Below are 17283 nucleotides of genomic sequence, written 5' to 3' on the forward strand. Positions count from 1 at the left end.
GGAATTACCTCCTTCATCCTGACAAAAGCAGAAAATCTTTTGAGGAGTCAGCCAGGGAAAGGGAATCACCTTGTCTAAAGAGAAGAAGATCCCAAATGCAGTCTGTTAACACACATGCTACCTAAGTTCTACTCCTATATTGATGTTTATGACCAAAAAAATGGGTTAATATAGGTCTTTTTTCTGTAGGCTTTTAGTGACACTCTTTCATTTTAGGTTAGTCCTCCACTGTCTTCTTTAATATTGTTGGAAGTAAAAACTTTCACTGAGATATTTCCATTAGAGACATGCTAAATGGCTATATAGATTTCAGCCAATTGCACATGGCAGCTAAAATGCTCAAATATTCTTAACATCCAAAGTCTTTAGTTGGGATTTTTTTTTTCCCTTTTATGGCTCAGCTATAATAAGGCTAATTAAAGCTTTGGTCACTTGGCTATGGATGGCACATGACTTATATAAATCTTCTAAACAAGAGTGTCTAAGCATAATTTCTTCCTTTAAACATGGAAGAGTCTGAACATTACTTAGTTTGACCATAATTAAACCTTTCAGTTTCCTCAAAGAAGTGAATGAGTGTTTTCTCTCTACATGATTGATTTTGGTTATTTATTTCAACTTCACATAAGGAACATCAAGGAATAAAGAGTAAACACTTTGAAATAGTTTTCAAAATCTGTCATAGAAGAGACATAACAACCAATTATTCTTCCTTTCTCTATTCTAAGGCTTCAAACAATAGTGAGGAAAACGTTTTTATTTCTATAGTACAGTTTTCAAACGTGAGTGCTATTACCCAAGCTAAGAATTCCAGTTATCTCCAAAGAAAAAAATCTGTACCATCTTTTCCAGAAAACTAAAAGGAGAAACTTTTTAAAAATCTAAGAAAGGTTCTAATTCTGACAGAGGTTTCCAGAATGTCTAGTAATCAATAGCAAAAAGATAAAGTACATTAATTGGCTTCCACTGAATTACATATGAATTATGATAAACTGGAGTCAGGAACTAAGCTTCAGGCTTTATGCTCAGGCTAGTGGAAACCATTCTACAGTTTTTGGAGTGATAAGGAGGATATTTGACTTGGGAGAACTCAGATGACAGTTAAACTTGATTCACTTTGTTGTGGAAAATAAAACCATATTTCCTCTGGGTTCAGATGTCAATCTAGGAACACACAATCCTTATAAATAAATAAGGTTGCATTATCGCATCTCTTCTTTGCTTCGGAAGGAGACTGTCATAAAACAATTGTAGAAGATCAGTTACGGAGCAGGCTTGTGAATCAGAAGCACACAATAGTCTCTCTCAAATGGATTCTGAATCAAAAGAGGTTTAAGCATTTATAGCCAGGAAAATGTTTCTTACAGAAACAAATGGAAAAAAGGTATTTTGAAAAATAAGTAACATTATCTTTCTACCATAAATTACAAATATACTTATTTGTAGATTAAAATATATAATTATGTATTTATATATTATATAATGTATATATTTATACACATATACATGTGTGTACATGTGTGTATGTGTGTATCTACTACATATGTACATACACACCTACCTATAAGCACACATTCGATATGTTTATATGTATGTGTACATGTGTATGTGTATATACATATGTGTTTGCATATACATATCACTGTGTTCGCACATATTTATGTACATATGTGTATATGTGTCTATATATGATGATAGCAAAAATTTTAATTTGAAAATTTTAACTAAAAAATTCAAGAAACAGAATGTAACGATCAGGCAAATGCCAAGTACCAGATGACACCAGAATCACTTGGAGAAACACAACCCATGTTTTAGAATTATTTGTACTGAGAGCAAAGATAAGAATGACACACTGAAACATCAGTTTTATTCTAAAGTCTCCACTTTAAAAAAAATGTTATCTAGAAAATATTTCAGATTCAGCATTAACTTGTAAGTAATATGCTTTGCTGAAGACAATATCCATTGTACAGTGTCTCTTTCTACTGCGTAAGACCAACTAAAGAGGAAACTGTTATCAAAAGGGTGATACCCAGGAGGCAGAACTGTCCCTTGTGCTCAATGGTAATAGCAAATCCTTCTGTGACGCCGCCCTTGAGAACAGCTATACATTTCTTGACTTGGTATTAGTAACAAATACAGATCTATACTGAAGATCTTCAGAAATAGGAATTTTAGAATATTCTTTATTATAAAATATAGGCTGATTCCAATTTCATGTGACTTTTTTCTGCTACTTTTTTACTCTCCTCAAAGTATACAAAATTGTCACAAATGATACTAATGAGATGAGAGTACATGGTTTGTTAACTATATAGGCTTTTGCAATTTTTATGCTATCAGATCTATTTGTCTTTTATAAGGTTTGTGTCTCTTTTTGGAATACCCTCTTTGCCTCAAGACTACATTGTTGTATCCATTATTTTATAAGAACCTTTTAATTTTAGATATTTGATTAATGCACTATGTGTTTGCATTTTTGATGTAAAAAGGTAGTTTAATTCTAAATGCATTTAATATAACTATCATTGTATTACAGTTAATTCTCACTCATTATCCTCAGGCACAGAGATTAAGCTCTTTTTCTTGTTAACTCTCATTTTTAATTCTTACGATATTTTTATGCACTTGGACTTAGTATTTAGAATATCTTCATGTTTTTAAGAAATGTATATTTTGGAAACTCTAGCTTTGGGTGGTGTTTTGTTTTGCTTGTTTTCTGTTTGTTTTTTCCTGTGCAGCATCCATTTCATCTCTCTCCAGTGAGAGCATCTACAGCACATTGATTTTCTTCTAAGCATCTGCTTTCCCTGCCCTAGCCCACTGTTGTACCTGGTTGTGTTGTTTCTCTCAAAGACTCTAGCCTTCCCTTTACTTAAATATAGATATGTCATAATCCATGCATTCTTCAACCTAGGAATTTAAACTTTCAATGGTGAAATAAATTGAAACTGAGAGATCAGATACATTCCACCTGCCACACCCTGAAGATGTTTTCACTGGTTATGTCTTTCTAGATTTCTGAACCTGTTCTGAAATTGACTCTTTCTGATGCCAGAATCTTCAGTATTTCCTCTGATTGTTGAACTGCCCTCATCTCATTTCCTTCCAAGAAACCCCCTCTTCTCATAGGCGTGTAAGGTATGTAAGCTCTTTGTGAATTGGTGATCATGTTTTTAGTTCTGTTTTAGTCTTGATTTTTTTTCACAATAAGCGTGATTGAGATGCCTATTTATCCCCTAAAAAACTTTTTATGCTTTGTCTCAATAATGGAAATCTGAATGTTTAACTAGTCATATGGCCTCACATGTAGAGTCATATGACCTTAAGTTTTAGTCAGTAGAATTTAAGTATCACTAGTATGTGCTTAACAGGAAGGTATTAAAGGCTAAATTTCATTCCTCCAAAATTTATATTTCGAAGTCCTTACCCTTAGTATCTCAGAATGTAACCATATTTGAAGATAAGGTCTTTGAAGAGGTCATTAAGATAAAATTGAGGTCCTTAGAGTGGGCTGTAATTCAATATGATTAGTGCCCTTTTAAGAAGATATTAGCACACAGAAAAACTGTCTGAAGACAAAGGAAACTGATGGCCATCTACAGGCGGAGAAGAGAAACCTCTGAGTGAAACCAATCCTGCCAACACCTTGATCTTGGACTTCTAACCTTGCAACTGTAAGAAAATTAATTTCTATTGTTTAAGCCACTCAGTTTGTAATGCTTTGTTATGATAGCCCTAAAATGCTAATACAGAAGAAGTGTGTCCTTCTTTGTGACTTTTTTTTTGCTGAAACGTGGGAACAGTGGCTAGAACTTGCCTGGACCTCTTGAACCAAAAGATGGTAGCTGCACATTGTTATGGGTGATTAATTCAGTTGGTCTGCTTTTCTGCTCTCCTGCACCTTCAGTGCAATTCCCAAAGTTATGTCCTTGTTTTATGCACCCTTCTTTTGACACTTACTATGACATATTTTTTGAATGAAATGCTCTCTCTCTTTCTTTCTTTCTCCCTGGGGTTGCTGCTGATCCTTTAGTATTTTCATTCACTACTCTTTACTTGGTCAAAACAAAAGATGCTTGTATCAGATTAAGATGTGATAAGAAAACTAAAGAACATGATTTGCCCAATGAACAAATTGGAAAGTCACCATATTTATCTTCCGATTGTCAAAGATTTTTGTTTCAGCATAACTGGGACTCATGATCCAGCAGGGGACTTATGATCTTATCTATGCTGTGAGATTACTGGCAGCCATGTAAGGAATGTAAAAAAGTAGCTATTGTTCAGCTTGAGAACTTTCATCATCTCTCTGCAAAATAATGATCCTGAAACACCATGTGTATATAGGTTTCACAATTCTCTCGAAATGAGGGAAATACTTTAATATTGGGGGTATAGGCTTATGTGATTGATATTAATAACATTAATGTGTATCGATGTTTGACACATGCTTTATGTGTTATGCGTATTACCTCAAGTAATTATCACAACAACCTTCAGGTGGGTGTATGATCATCCTCATTTTACATATAAGAGAAATGAGGACAGAAGGTAAGTTGTCTAAGCTTTCATGGGTCATAAGAGAAGGAATCAGGATTTGGACCAAAGCCATCTGGCTCTAGAATTACGACTCACTGACAGGAAGTATTTAATCCTACTTTTCTTTGTACACTAATTGAATTTCTCACCTAACTTCATGAAGCTGTAATACACAGGCAGTCTTGAAAAGCTGGCATTGCTGGACTGTCCAGTAGAGTGGAAGCAAGATGAGAAATGACTTCCTGATTACTGTCTATGTGATATTGTTATTTAGAGGAATTCTAATATGAGGGACATACTAGTTAGGACATTTTTTAATAGAAACCAGGGCAAGTTAGTTTACACATACCAGAGGAGTTCTTTGGGGGAAAAAAAAGTTTTACATGGAAGTTATGAAAGAAATGAAGCTAGAATGAAAATGGAGTTAATGACTAAATATTAAATTTTGGGAATATTTCTTTTTCTCTCTTTTCCACATCTCACAGCAAATCAGTTTTAGATCTATTTTGCTCACTCCAGGACTGATGGATTCATTTTGCTTATCTTGTCCACGGGGCAGACCAGGATGGCTCCCAGCTCCTGGGTTTGCAGTTCACCTTGAGAAGGACACAACTCTCTTTTGGTGCTAATTCTAGTCTCCCAGAAACTAGAGTGTGATTGGCTTTAACTAAGTGTATACACCTGGTCCAATCAGCTATAGTCAGAAGAGACTTTATGAAGTAACATTATGCCTATAGGAGGTGATTCTGATAAATCAGGAATTTATATATTTGCAGACTAGTGGGTATTACTGGATTAGCAGGCACCGTTACAGCCAGACCCGTCTTCAATGCAGAGACTATTTTGTAGTAAGGATCAGACAGCTATGTCATATCGATGTTATTAAAGAAAAATCTAGTCTGTCATTTTTAATATTATATACTAATTATCCCTCCTAAAATCTTGCCAGCAGTGATCAATTATTCATTAAAACTCTGAGACAGTTATTGTTCCAAATATCTCATTGGTAATCTAAGAAGAACATATTCACATTGGAGGTGTGCTGGATTTTACTAATGTCGACTTGGTTAGGATGGAAATTCCATTTCCCAGAATGACTACCCTATATCCATATATGTTCCCAGGTTGGAGTTGATCAAAAGAGAAACACTCATGAGATTCGAAGGATGTAAACAAAGCAGTGATCGTTAATCTCAAGTTTTCACCTTCAGATATGATGATAGGCAGTTGCAGGGGATCCAGAAGGTCTTAGTTTGCCTTTTCTTTTTTCTACTCATGTCCTCCTCATCTTCCTGATTGTTTGCTTTGCTGATGAACAGTGGACCTCATTCTAGCACCAGACACTTTTGCAGACCCACAGAAATGATAGTTGACCAGTTAAAATCCTCCCATAGACCAATCTAAAGGATACCATTCATGGTCCCATTTCAGTGTCTGAATATGCTTAGCTCTTCAGATCTCCTGGCAGGCTCCAATGTGTCCATCCAAGCCAGTGCTTAAGGAAGTCAGGTTAATTACCCTTTTTCTGAATCCCCGTATCCCTTTTCCAGTGCTTTTAAAAATGATTTGTAAGGTCTAATTTCTATAAATAAATTCCTTACTACAAATTAGAGAGTCTGAGTTCAGTGCATTTGCTCAAGCATCTGGGAGTCAGCTTAGCTGGTTGCCTACAACGTAGACCCAAATGTGACTTGTGGCTGATGAAATTGGGATGCCAGAACTTGTTCGCTATGCTGTAAAGTTGTGCCTTTCAAAGTGATAGCATTAGACACGTTTTGTTATTAAAATTAATATTATACCACAGTATTATAAGTGATCAATGTATTAAAATAAATAATTAGAAGTGAATAAATATCATAAAAACTGAATAAATGATTAAGTTTGGATAAATATGGTAACAATTATTGCAAAAATAAAATTAAGGCATCAAAACAAACTGCACTTAGACTAGCACTTCATAGAGCTCTGTCACAAAAGGAAACTAGAGGGTTGCTTTTACTGAAAGAAACATTTAATAACATTGTTCTCAATATAAACACATAAATTGTATACTTATAGTAGTACATTTTATTACTATCTTAATTTTACATTAGGAAACAAAACAATTTACTATTAATAATAAACTAAATGTTAAAAGAAAAAAGACAAAAATTAAAATTAAGGTTAATTAGAATTAAATAGAATTAAAGTTTGATTTTATGGTTGTTCTAACCATAGTATAAAAGTGCTCAATAGCCAGATGTAAGTAGCGGTTGCCATATTAGCTAACACAGATGTAGACTGTCCTCATGAGTGCAGGAATTTCTGTTGGGCAGTCCTGCTCTAGACGAAAGTATTCAAAGGCACATTGGAACTGGAATGATGGAGTGGATATATTATGTGACATCTGCTTATCCAACCCCTAACTTTGTCTCTTAGTGGAGGATAATTCCTTAACCAAGCCTTTAAAGCACACATTGGGAAGTGGAAAACCAGCACCCTAAATGAGTTCTGCAATGGCTAGTTCTACAGGCCAGGAGTGATACTGCTGACATTGAAAGAATTAGCAGAATTCAATGGCAATGATAAATACTGGAGTTGTAGGCAGAATGGGGCTTATACTTAACTGCCAGAGACACATTGTGTAGTGGGCAATAGAAACTTTTAAAAAGATCTTTGATTCTGGCTAATTTATCATGGTGTCCTTGGAACTGAAGTAGTTGGTGAGCCTATTAGATTTTTACTCAAAGTTCGAAGACTGGTAAACACAAGTCCTATTTCAAATGATCAGACTAGAGACATTCGGCTCCCATATCATTTTATAGGCTTGAACCATTTGACATTCATAATCCTTAGAAAGAAAGGGAGGATGAGTACCCTTGAGGAAGAAGTGCTGTCCAGCCAAAAATGGTATTCTATAAATCTTCTTCCCCCAGTGAATCTTCATTGTCTATCAGGGCGGCTGTGCTTTGGGGAAGAGCAAATAACCAGTTTTCACAGATTACCAGGCATTGACTTTCAACTAACACTAATTCCTGAAATCAAAAATGCCACTGTGATCCACCAGCCAGTGCAGGGTGTTACAGGAGTCACATAATTAATGGAGCTGCCTTAGGATCATTGCATAGTGGATATAGTGGGACCTCAAGCCCATGTAATAGTTTGTTTTTTTTTTTTTTTCAATTCCAATGTGCATAGTTGGAACAGATATACCTAGCAATTAGCAGAAACCCCACTTTGGTTACCTGACCTGTGCAATAAGGGCTACTATGGTGGAAAAGAATATATGAAAGCCCCTAGATTTGTCGCTAAGTACCAAAACAGCAAACCAAAAGCAATGCTGCCTTCCTAGAAAGAATGGAGTTTAATTTCACCATTAGTAACTTGAATTATGCAGTGTTGGTGATTCCAATCACATTCTAATTCCACTTGCTTATTTTCCCGTGCCAAAGACAAATGTATCTTGGAGAAAGACTGGATTATTATAAACTTAATCGGGTGGTAACTTCAATTTCAACTGCTGCTCCAGATGTAATTTCTTTGCTGGAGCAAATCAACACTTCCGAGCACAAAAAGTCAAGTATTGATGTAGTGAATGCTTTTTTTCTCTGCCTGTAAGGACACCAGAGACAGTTTGCATAGAACCAGACGATCCAATAACACAGCTTCATTCTCTTACCCGGATCTATATCAATTATATCATAAACTAAGCCACAGAGCCATTGATCCCTTTTCTATCCCATGTGTCATGTGTATTCATTATATTGATGATGTCATGCAGATTGCAATTGATGAGCGAAGAGGAATAACTATCCTAAATAACTTTATAAGGCATGTGAACTCAAGAGTAGGAAATAAATATAGAGAAGGTCAATGGCCTTTCACATCCATAAAGTTTATACATATAGATATAATTGTATCATTATATGTTTGTTATATTATAGGTATATCTCTTCTAAGGTGAAGGGCAGCATAATACTTCATGAGTCTCTTTATATTTTGGAGGACTGTATGCCCTTTTTGGGCACATTATTCCAGCCCATTTACCAAGAATCCCAAAAGTTGCCACTTCTAAGAGGGACTAAAAGCAAGAAAAGTCTTACTATTAATGAGTTTTGGCTGCTGTATAAGCTACTCTGCTACATGGGCCACATGGACTCCGGAGAGAATGATAATTTCTGAAGTCTGTAGATTGAATAGGAATGCTGTCTCGAGTCTTTGGTGGGCCCCTCTGTGGTGATCATAGCACAGGGCTCTAGGATTTTGGAGCAGTTGCATTCCATTCTCTCTATATAACTATTCTGTGGAAAAGCAGTTTCTGACTTATGTGGTCTTAGGAAAGGTGGAAAGTTTTCCACGGTCTATTAAATTATCATGTGACCTGACCTCCCTACCCAGGGACGTGTGATCTCTCAAGGTGTAGTGTCCATCTGGTGGACGGGGCTGTATTTCAGGTCAGGCTCAAGCAGATTCTATGTGCGTCAGCAGCTGGCTCCACTTCTGTGGTGGCTCCTCCTGCTATATTAGATCTTCTTTCATAATTGGTCCCTATAGCACCTATATTTCTTCCCCATTTTCAGTCATAGTTATTGGTAGTCTAACCTAATTATCAATCACGTATGAACGGTAACTGTGAAGAGCACTTACACAAGGCTTGTGAGAGATTTCCAGAGGAAGCAAACGGCACCCACCTTGCATTTATAAAGAATGATACAATTTAAAAGCTAAGAATATACAAACACATACATGTCCCTTTACACAGAACGGGTGTTTCAAAATAGTCAGTGTATTTGTATTGTTCTGCTTCCAGCAAAACACTCACCCAAAGTCCTCCCTTCTTGTAGTGTCTGTCTTTCCCATCAGCTTCCAAAATTGTCTAGTCTACGTTATTCAGTAAAGACTAGTGTAATATGAATCAAGTCTTATATTGTAGAAACGAATACACACACACAAGAAACATCTGAAACATAATAGGGCTTGAGATACAAAATATGACAGATAACACATGACATACAATCTGTTTATAAAAACAAAAGCTGTTGTTCTATCCATTGTGTGAAAATATGGTATCTAACATTTTTGTTCAAGATGGGAAAATCTATAAACAAAGATAAGCAGTGTGCACCATCTTGTGGATGGATTTTCCATTGACCCACTAGGTTGCACCTCCAATGCCCACATTTTGAACAAATGGTCAGGCTGTCTCTACTGAGAAGTAAACTATATCCTGGACCTTACTTACCATCTATCTGTCACCCAAGTGTAAGCTCGCAGGCCCCAGGTTTTCAGAGTTCCCTTCTCTAGTTAGAGGTGTAGCCAATCTGACAAAGCTGTCTGGGATAGAGGATGTAGGCATTTTCTTCAGAGCAATCGTGGCTGGGTTACTGAGATCCTGGAGTGCATTTCAAGCAACAAGAACTTCAGACCCGTGATACAGAGTGAATCAATGCAGCTGTAAGTTTGATTACAGTTTGGGGTGAAAGATGCTGAGATGAGAGTCTGGAGTAATGATATGGTATCATAGAAGTATAAGGTCAAGTAAACAGGGGGGTCAGAATTTTGCAGCCACATAAGTCTCCCAAACACATGCATTGTTATTAAAGTGGGTACAAGAAGCTCAAGTAAATGATTTTGCTTAAAGACTCCAATAATACAGGCCTCCCTTGGTGTGAAGAGAATGCCTAGGAGTATTACCTAACTTCCTGTATTTAATAGCTTCTCATCATAAAACTAGCCCATTTCACCCAACCTTCGGTCCTTCAGTTTAGGTAATAGTCTCATTATTCCCACTCGACCAGCAAGGAAGTTAAGGCACAGAGAATCCACCTAACTTGCACAGATTGCAATCTGAATAAAGCCTTGGAATGTGGATTCAAATGCAAAAAAAAAAAAAGCCAACTCCAAAGCACGTGCACTTAACCACTCTACTAGTTCATGCTTCACTGTGTTTTTGTGATTTAAATTGTTTAAGATCAATAATACTTTTTCTTTTCCCATTAGATAGTACAAGGCTGACAAAGGTTCCTGGATGATGAAAAGAGTAATAAGTGATGAAAAATAGAGAACTTAGAGGCCATAGAAGAGATAGATGGAATGGAATTAATTGCTCCCCCAAATCAGATAGAGTTAAGAGTTTAAAGGATATGTGATTGACCCTGTTTCTTAATAGAGAAATATTATGATACAATAGAGGATTGTCCTCCACACAGATCTGGGTTGAAGTCATATGTATATTTAAACAGTTTGATAACTTGGACATCCAGTAATTATTTTAAAATTATATATTTTTATTGAGATAAAATACACATAACATAAACCTAGTGACTCTTGGGAAACATTTTTCTCATTTGCAAGATGAAAACAAAACCACCTACCTTGCCTAATTAAAATCTAGATAAGATGTATGATAAATTCAATGATTTCAATAAGTGACAATTCCTTTTCAATTTTTTTCAAGAATGTCTTAATGGAAATAACTATATAAACAAATATCACAAGCTGTCTCAACATAAGCTCGTGGCTTTTTTTATACTCAAAGAAGATGCTAATAGAGACAAAAGAAACTATACAAAGCTGTCACATGTCTAAGTTCTACTGTTTTAAAGTACAGGGGCTGGTAGATGAGACAGTGTTGACCTGAACATCAATTACAAAGTAACAGAGGTAATAATCACTTTAACTCAGTCAGTCATTGGAAGATCATGAACTCAAACCTTTATTTATACAAATGAGGACACTGAAATCCAGCGAGGCTGGGGGATTGCCTGCTGTCTCACAGCTAGTTAGCAACAGAGGCAGGATTTGAATAGCAATATCTGGGAATGCATGCGGTGTGATTTTTTTTAAACTAAATACACAAAGTATACACCAGATGATAATGTATTTGAAATAAAAGCAATAGCAAAAAAGTAAGAGGGCTAACAAATACTCTAACTGTATAAAACAGGAATAAAGCAAAAATCAAACTTTTTCATGTGTGGAAATATTTTGAATGGAAAATTAGCTACATAATCTCCGGGATATTATTTGCCTCATAATTGGGGTCATTTTTATTCATAAATGTGCTCTGCGTGGCTAACACTCTTTATACAGACACATCATTATCATCATCATCCTCATCCTTATAATAGTAATAAAGTTATTTCAACAAAATTAACCCAATACACTGATAAGCAAAGACAATCTGTGTCCATGTATTTACTCAGGGAAAAAAAAGAGAGGGATAGTTGTGAATTTTACTGAATTATTCACAACTCCAAAAATGTACCATGTGTTTCTTACCTGAGCCTTGGTACATAGTTTCCATTGCCACTTGCTCTTGTTTGAATGAGTGGTTCACAGCACAGGATTCCTACTTGATCTACCACAGATGCTTTAAAGTTACTTCCCCCCCATAGTTTTCCTCACTCCTAACTCACAATGAACACTTGAATTTCAGGAGCCTTATCAATTAGTCTTGTCTCCCTACAGCTACTTGCTAGCACAATGCCTAGAACTAGTAGATAAGGAAAATCTTTTCTAACTGAAAAGTGATTTTTGTATAAGCCCAGATACATATTGTCAATAAAATAATTTAGTTTTAGGGGAAAATTGAATGTGTTAGTGTTGGTTTCATCGAAAGTCAACTTCATGATTACTAAACTGATAACAAAAGTTTCTTGTCACTCTACAAAACTAACATGAACTGTAAACTATTATGAAAGAATTAAGTCTCAGAATAGGCAAGTGATTAGGTTCAGAATAGAAGTCCCAAAAGAACCGGTGAACAAATCTGTTTAATTGTGCAAACTACAAACTCCTACACACACACATGTATATATAATATGTATGTGTATATATTTATAATTACATAAAGTGACAAAATTATCTATCAAATGCACATATATATTTCATTTACATTGCCTCACTTATCTAGAAAATATTTGTAGCTCCATAAATTACCTGAAATAGATATCAAATCCAGAAGGAAAAAAATATCTTCAGAAGAGTTATGAGAGCTCTGCATTAAAATTCATACTTTACTTATAGAAAAATGTATTAACACTCTTCAAGCAAAAGCTATGTAACCTGTTTTTAGAAGTAATTCTAAAACATATGGCCCAGGAAAGATTAAAGTGAAGGCAATTATACTATTAATGCCAAGAAGTGAAAACTGATTGTGGCAGATAAAACAGAACCTTAATGTGAGAGAAGTAAAGAGAAAGACAGAGACAGAGATAAAGTAATTGAAAAAAGGAAGGAAGAAAGGAAGGAAGGGTGGGATGGACGGAGCAAAGAAAAGAAGGAGAAAAGGAAGGGAAAAAGAAAAGGCATCAGCAGAATAAGACCTCAAATGAAAAGAAGTAAAGAATTTGGGCCATGTAGGGAACAGCAAATAATGCTGGTGTAGGGGAGGAGACACTTTCCCTGGACCCGCCTAGGGTTAGTATTTGGGGGCCTGTGAATTAAACTGACAAGGGACAAATTAATAGGAGAAAAGACATGCAAATTTATTGATTTTAAATTTTACATGCACAGGGGCATCACAGAAAGAACTGAGTTCCAGAAGGAGCAGTGAGGTTTGAGAGCATATGTAACATCTTAAGAAGGGAAAGAAAGAGGGAGAAAGGCCACTTACAAAAGAGTAAATGGAATTTAGGAAAGATAAATGAATCCTCAGGAGAACAGGTGGGAAGGTGTGATGTTTGTGTCCATGTTTGTCTGGGTGTTTTGCCGCCTTCTCTCCTCTCCTGTGGTAAAAGACAGTCTTCCTTAGGGAATGAAACTCTAGGGGAGGGGATTTAGGACAACTGACGTCTTTTGGGGAAGGATCTGTTTTTACATAGATAAGGAAACTTCTGAGAAAGCTTATTCCTGCATTTTTTGATTATCAGATGTCTCCAGGTCAAAATAAGTTTATGCCATTGTGGCAAATTCTGGACCCCTTCATTTGGTAGCTCAGTGATTCCTGTGAGCGTTATTGTTTGTTGTAGAATATATTGAAGTTCATGAAGGGCCTATGTCAAGTAATCAAGAAAGAATTTTATTAATGTGTTTTGCTTGGAAAGATGAGGTATACAGTTTCAATTAAAGAGGAATTTTCAAAACCAAAGTGATCAAATGTTTTGGTGATTAAACATTTAAGATGAAATTACTATCTAATAATATCTGGATACTAACATAGTGGCAAGCAAAAGCACATTATGTGTTTTCACCGAATTTGTTATTTATTGCTCATTTGTCAGTGAAAGTATTTAATGTAAGTATAATCCTATTATATATTCTATAACACATAAAAGCCCTCAAATATTGTATATTTAATGATACATATACTCATCTAAAATAAAAGAAAAAAGGCTGTGTGTAATTTATATGAGTGTATCCATTCATTAAACCTGAATTTTTCTGGTTGACAAATAAACTAAGCATGACTACTAACCTATTGAAACTTTCCCGTAAGTGACATAAATGACAAACTCAAAATCCACCAATCTTCTCAGGCAGTGAAGTGGAAGCTAAAGCCAGATGAAATAGCTCCTTTGTCTTGTTTGTAAGTGTTTATGCCACACTTTCAAGCTTGTTAAAAACCAGAAACATCTTTGAGAACAAGCAGATGTTTTAACTTCTGCTAGAAATTGCTTGTTCTGATATATTGTCATTTTCTTCAGCTGCCTTCCTTTTATCTTTGAACAAATAATTAACCTGTATATTCTAAAGCTGTGCAGAGTAGCAAGTAAGAATTCAACAATGGAGTTCTGAATTGATGACCAGTAGGACTCTAATAGGAGTATTATTTAGAATATACTCATTTTACATTACAAGTTCACCCTTATCAAAGTCTAGTGTTGGCCCTGCATCCATCCGCAATTTTGTGTTTCCTGTTTAACTCCTAAGAGAGTCATAGATCTCTGAATGTTTCATATTTCAGTCTCAGGAAAAAGAAAATACTTCACAGTTTTCATGCTCCACAAATTCCTTTACTAAATACCCAGAGGATTTGCTGCTTTATTTGAACCTGGATGTTCACCTTGTATGATCACTATATTCATTAATTCATCATGAAAGTAGAATTGTACGGTATCACTTTTTAAGTCACAGCAGTGATCAATGAGGAGAGAATGGGAGATATTTCTATCTTAAATGTCTAGAAAGATACAGTAACTATAATTGTTCTTTCACCACCTGGAATCGAGCTGTTACATTCACTCAGTGAACCTTTTTGGGCATGTCCCTGTGTTAATTTCTGTGTTGAGCCTTGGACAGGATAATAACAGAATGGACAGGATAATAATACCCTTGCCCTCCCAGAGCTTGCAGTACAAAGGGAACTGACAAAAATTTAGATGTTATACAAGTCACCAGCCAACTCAGCAGCTATGGTGTGGTCTCTAATGAAGAAAAGAGAGTCATAAGATTATACAATAAAGTTTCCATTTTGGGACAGTCTTACAGGAGAAAGTCAAATTTAAGGTAAGACATAGGATTAATTAGTTGGGGAAAATGTTGCCGACAGAGAAAAAAGTCTTATGTTTAAGCTCTGGGGTGAGAAAATCTTGAGAGGATTAGGGATCCAGAATTAAAATTGGATCACAGAGAGTGAAGCGAGGGAAGTCGGTAGCAGAAGAAATGGTAAAGATTTTGGCCTTTCGAAGGAAAGCGCTTGGAGAGCACCGAGAGGATTTAATCAGAGTCTTGGTGTTAAACGTGGACAGAAGGAAGACAGCAGTGGGGACAGTGAGATAAGCTAGTGGGCTCTCCCTTCATCTATAGTGAGAAGATGATTTCTTTGCCTTTAGGCCATAGCAGAGATAAATAAACACATTCAAGACATAAGTACAACTGTAACTACTAGGTTATGATCACTGACTGGATAGTGTGATGAGAATGTAAGAAGTAAAAACAGTATCAAAGACGATTCCCGGGTTTCTAGCTTGAGCAAATGAGTGGAGGATGATGATGTGAAAAACACATTTTTAAACCTATGAGAGATAGTGCAAATAATTAAATTGCCAACTCAGACTCAGAAGAATTAAAGCTCTTAGAGCAATATTTATTCTAACTTAAAAGATACAACTAATTGAGGGGACAGGTGAAGCAGAGAAGGTATGGAATATTAACACTGTTTATACCTTATTTCCTGGCAATTAATATTTGTTGGCTTATTTAACAAAAGAAGGCTCTGTGTGTGTGTCTCACATAAAAAGGAAAATGTTTTGGTTATGAAATAATAAAATATGCCCATCTTACTCTGATATTTAAATAGCATGCATGGCCCCGATTCCAGGACTTTGTTTTTGTTTTTATTTTTTGGTTTGTTTTTATAGCTATAACCAATCCTAGATGAACCATATATAGCCTGCTAAAAATGTTCCATATATGTGGAAGGACACCATTTGTGTCTTTGCCAAGAAATCTTCCATGTGCATATTTAAGAGGAATTGACCAGGTGATGTTTCCTTTCTTTATATCCCCCAAAATGAAGACAGTTAGTGGCAGGCCTGCTAATGCTTTTTCAGCTGCTGTGTATAACAACTTTCAAAAGAATCTCTGTTACTGCTTTCTTAAAGAGAATATACTGGAAAAATTGAACTTTGCTACAGCATTAAAATTTTTTATAATATGCTTTCAGGCACTATCATTAATTGCTGCAATAACCCTTTGCAAAATGTAATATCATCATTTTACAGAAGAGGACTCTGACACCCAGGGAGGTTAAGTAACTTATGCAAAGGGATTAAACTGTAGAGATGGTTCTTAAATCCGTTTCCCACTCCAAAGTCAATATTCTTTTCTCCATATTATATTTCCTCCATGCTAGTTTGTAAATTGTACATTTAAACCCTAACTAAGAACATGTAAATGTAATAGTATATTTATCCGGAGATTGATTTAGAGACATTTGAAAGAAAAACATCTTAATTGCCTAGTTTTATTTTAGTTGCCATTTCAAAAATTAAGAACCTGTGATTTATTTGTGCACTGAAGGGCTTATTCACAATTATTTTCAACTTGCATGAAACCAGTGATAAATTTAGAACTCATTATATGAATTAGTGAAAAAGATGAGAAAATACGTAAATGGAATCTCATGTGCTAAGGACTATATTATAATGCTTTTTGCTAATTGTGTCATTGCAAATTCTCATGCAAAATATCTCTTAATTTTTCCATATATCATCTGAAGTTCTTACAAAGAGGCTTTTGCCTATTTGTTTTTAAGAATAAATAATAAATGTATCAGGAAGTAAAAATTCAAATACAAAGAATTCCACAGTAAAGTTTCCAGTCACCAAATTTCCAACCTGTGTGTGTGTGTGTGTGTGTTGTGTGTGTGTGTGTGTGTGTGTGTCTGTGGTTGGGGGGGGATTTCTCACCATCAACAAACAATTTTCTGTCACAAGCTGAGTTCCTTACAATTCAATTCAATTATGACATTATCTACCCCGAGATAGAATCAGATCCTTCTATGTTAAGGACTTACCTTGCAAGAATGTCCGTCCCCAACACACACACTTCAGAATCCAGTCACAAGTCCAAGCTGTCATCTGGGCTTCTGATAACATTCTGCTTACAAGATTTACCAGTTTATTATGCAAGGATATCACTCAGGAACAACCAGATAGAAGAGATGCTTAGGGCAAGGCATGGGGTATTGATTGGGGAGGAAAAATTTTTCCTCTGCTCTTCTAGATTTTTTGGCTGGTCTAATAATCAAATCAATATAAGACAGATTAACAGGAGAAGAATACATTTAATTACGTACAAAAGGGAACACCACCA

General features: G+C 35.6%; 1 long non-coding RNA gene across 1 annotated transcript in view; it reads left to right on the forward strand.

The window, feature by feature from the left end:
- The first annotated feature begins 3018 nt into the window (after positions 1-3018).
- LOC141578850 (uncharacterized) overlaps positions 3019-17283 on the forward strand; it is an 82371-nt gene continuing 68106 nt past the window's right edge. The window contains exon 1 of the long non-coding RNA XR_012509643.1: positions 3019-3144. This is a non-coding gene — a long non-coding RNA (uncharacterized LOC141578850). The remainder of the gene's footprint in view (positions 3145-17283) is intronic.

This window comes from Camelus bactrianus, chromosome 10, assembly GCF_048773025.1.
Source record: "Camelus bactrianus isolate YW-2024 breed Bactrian camel chromosome 10, ASM4877302v1, whole genome shotgun sequence".
NCBI lineage: Eukaryota > Metazoa > Chordata > Mammalia > Artiodactyla > Camelidae > Camelus > Camelus bactrianus.